Here is a 4,297-nt window from a genome sequence, read left to right as displayed (position 1 = left end):
AAATATGTGTCATATGAAAGAATCACATGTAAATGAATCCGCATGTAAATATAAATGAATCGTATAAAAGAATAGCTCGTGAATATAAACAAATCATATAAAATAATCGTTTGTTAATCTGACTGACCAAACGAAAGGAAGCAATTGTGAAAATAAATGAATCATGTAAAAGAATAATGTAAGAAAAATGAATTTTGTAAAAACATCAAAAAATTCAAAATAAAAGCACCCTCAAATGTCAAAGGAAATGATATACCTAAAAATACTCAGTGAAAGTGAAAATAAAAGAATCACATGAAAATAATAATAATAATAATAATAATAATAATAATAATAATAATAATAATATTTTTTAAACAAATAAAAGTCAAAGTAATTAAATTAAAACACGATGAAAAGCAATAAAGAGATTAATATTGTATTGAGTTTTTTTAAATATAATCATAATTTGTTTTAAATTCAGTTGTTTTTATTTTTATTTTTTATCCACAGCATTATAATGATTTATTTCCTCTTTCACGTTGTTCAGTAAAGAATCCAGAGTATCCAGTGTCTATGGAGGAGAACAACAATGTTATTCTCATCCTCTTCCATGCGATAAAACTCAGCACTTTTCTGTCATGTGGTAAATCTGCTGATGTCCGGCGTCTCATTTAGGATCCGATCTGATGTGTAAACACGTCTCTGTGAGTTTAAACACGTCTTCAGACGAATGTGACGTGACTCCATGCTGCTGTGTTTAACACTGATGTGGAGTTGAGTTGATGATGAAGCGCTAATCCGGTGCATTAGTGGAGTGTTTACGCACCTTAAAGACGTGTGTTCGGATAAATGGAAGGTTTGAGAAGTGGGAGTGAATCCTCAGCTTCTGTATTAAATATTTAATCACAGTCAGTCATTTGTGATGGCTGAGAAAAACTTAAATCAAGATGAACGCAGAAGATTTTCTGCCTTTTTATTAAATATCGCTCATTTCCTAGGAGGTGGTTTGAGGGCTGATCCACCAGCGAGCTCGTTAAGTGTTAGCAGGACGTCTTACACACACGATGAGCATGACGAGCTCACAGGGGAGAAAGTGAATATAAAATGAAACACTGAAGTGAGAGACTCATGGGAAAACTGTCTGGTTTAACAGAACTGATAGGAATCCATAAAGACTTCTGCTGTGAGGAGAGAAGGATTCAGGACTCGTTCAGGAAACACAAACCTTCTGTATTGGTCCATGAAGTTGTTCCTGGCTCCATGAACTGAAATCCTCCTCTCTTTCCTTTTGTTTGTAGTGTTTTCTAAAATCTGTGTGGGAGTGATGGTGTAGGAAGTGTAGAAGTCTACATACTGTATCTGCACTGATCTGCACTACGAGGCTCTCATTACACCTTCATTATCATATTCACAGATTCTGCAGCACAAAGCCAGACTTTACACTTCAATAATCAGACCTGATATTCAACGTTCATTATCCGGCTCTCAGCTTTGGAGCTTTGACTCTGTCCTCACCTCCTCAACCACTAATGAGCTGAACAGACTGCACCGTATTGTCAGCTGAAGATGTCCTACTTCTCATCAAAGACCTGTTCTCCTCCAGATCCAGGAAGTCAAGTGAGGAAGAAAAAAGACCAAGTTTTTACCATCTTTATCTATGTCCTGTGATCTTGTGTCCACTTTAGACTCAGATTCCTGTTCTCGGCTGACAGGAGTGGAACTCGACCTGATCCGATCTTCTGAACCCATTAGACCATCCTACTGAAGAGCAAAGTGAGGCCTGACCAAGTAGAAGTGTAGTGTTCCTAATAAAGTGTCAGTGAGTGTATATTGTGAATGTGGGGAAGTTTTCTGTAAGGAAATGTTTATTTATCTCTTATGGAAGGAGTCTCCAGTGTCAGTGCTTTGTCAGAGTCTGAGATGATGATGATAATGATGATGATGATGATGATGATGATGATGATGATGATGATGATGGAGAAAAAATAAAATAGACATAAACACACAACTAAAAACAGACTGACGACCACATTTACTGCTGCTGTCGAACCAAACACTCGTATACGTTCTCCAGAGTATTTAAATGGATAAACATGTAGAGGATTAATCGTGTCAGTAATCAGTTTCAGGATCAGTGTAGCAGTGTCTATGACATTAAGGGACAGGAACAAAAAAGCTGCTGGATATTACTATTAAGCTTAGATAAGACGAACAGCATCTCCGGTGTGTGAGAGCAAACGGCCGCTCTGATCTGATCCCGTCCCTTTTATCATCATTAAATCTCCATCACTGCTGGCGGAGTGTGAAGCTCTTTAGTAGGTGTGTGAGAAGAGCTCGAGGTTGGAAGCAGCTGCTGCATGATGGAATGAGTGAGTACAGTGTGACGAGAGATAGATGGATGGATGGATGGATGGATGGATGGATGGATGGATGGATGGATGGATGGATGGATGGATGGATAGATGCATGGATGGATGCATGGATGGATGGATGGACTGGTCACTGCAGAACAGCCTTGTTCATCTTTATTTACCACACAGAAGATTCCAGTGTCACACATTTCTACTGAGGAGAATAAGTTAGAAGAGCTGAAGAGCTTCATCTGTTTCTGTCCGCTTCACATATTTCAGACATTTAGTTCTAAACAAAGATTTTTTTCCCTCCAAAAGAGTTTCTGTCTCAGACATCTCTATATATTTGGAGGGCAGACGATTGAGATCTCCGATTTGACTTCAGTAATAAGGTAACCAGTAATCCTCCACAACAATACTTCCAAAGCAATATATGTATCAGTCACGTGACTCTAAAGTACGTTTAAAGAATAAAAACATACGTTTGATTGTATTTGTTTGATTAAGTTGTTTCCGAAGTTGTATTTCTATTATCTGGTGATAATTGAAGGACTATTTTTTTCAATATTAAACATTAACCGCGTCTTGACACTAGAGGGTGCTATAAATTAAAAATTTAAACTACTTATTTCTTTTATTAGCCCACTGGAGATGGAACAGTGATCCATGTAATAACATATTAACTTCTTATGCATTATTGATGTCATTATTATTGCAGCGGGTTCAGTTCTTTGAGATGTTTACAGAAAATGTGCTGGAGATTTTACCAGAGTAGATTCTGCTGCATGCTGCTGTTATGATAATAATATTTATACTATTCTAATATTATATTATAAATTCTTAGAAACATACAGAACTTCTGTGGATGTTTAATAACATCATGAAGGTTAAAACCACCCGCCTAATATTGTGCAGTTTCTACTCGTGCCACCAAAATACCTCATTGAATCGTGGACTCTACAAGACCTCTGAAGGTGTGCTGTGGAATATAGCACTGAGACGTTAGCACCTCACGAGTCCTGTAAGCTGTGAGGTCAGACCTCCATGGATTAGACTTGTTTGTCCAGCACATCCAACAGATGCTGGATCTATTCAAGATCATGTTCCTCAAGCCTTTCCTGAACATTATTTTCATCGTAGCAGGTTTTGGGATCTCCGTCGCAATTTTGTCAAAGTCACTCAGATCCTTAAGTTTCCTGCTTTCAACACCTCAACGTGCTTCTTAATACGTTCCAGCCCTCATCAGGTGGCACTGTAAGGAGATGATCAGTGTTCTTCACTTCACCTGTCACTGGTTTTAATGTTCTGGCTGACCGGTGTGTTTTATATGTTCAGTAAAATGAACAGTAACAGTGCCAGTGCTGTGTTCATGAGTCCGAAGGTGAGAGTTTCTCCGTCTGACGGCACGGATTCCTCAAAGGACGAGCCGAGGAAGCCGTCCATTGTTTGTCTCATTTGCAAAATAAAAGGTTGCAATTTTTATTACTGATTCTAATACTGTTCCATATGATCACAGACAGCTTCTGAGCTAAAAAACAGTTTGTGCTAAGATCATTAGTCTCAGTGAGGGAATATCCACAGTGCTGTGACACTCTGCAATGGCTCTTGCACCTCTCTTCAGTATGTAGCCCTGCAACATTCTGTTCAGGAACATTTGCTCTGATTTATTTAATCGCTGGAAACTCAGCATTGGCACGGCGTCCTTGGCAGCCACACTTCATCATGGATGAAGTCCTACAGGACTCTAGAGTACAGTTTGAAACCACGAACCAAGCTGAGATGATTTGAGGACATTCAGCAATGTGTGTCCCGCAATAAAAGAAGACATGTTCACCTTTCGGTCTGTTTCCTCTCAGTGGTTCTTTCTCTAGGTTGGTTTTCCCTTTCTAAGCAACAAAATGTTCTAAAGCAATGACAATATTGGAGCAGTGTTGTGAAGCCAATAAACATTTACATTTTAAATT

This window comes from Tachysurus fulvidraco, chromosome 19 (assembly GCF_022655615.1).
Source record: "Tachysurus fulvidraco isolate hzauxx_2018 chromosome 19, HZAU_PFXX_2.0, whole genome shotgun sequence".
NCBI classification, from domain to species: domain Eukaryota; kingdom Metazoa; phylum Chordata; class Actinopteri; order Siluriformes; family Bagridae; genus Tachysurus; species Tachysurus fulvidraco.
This window is presented reverse-complemented; position numbering follows the sequence as displayed.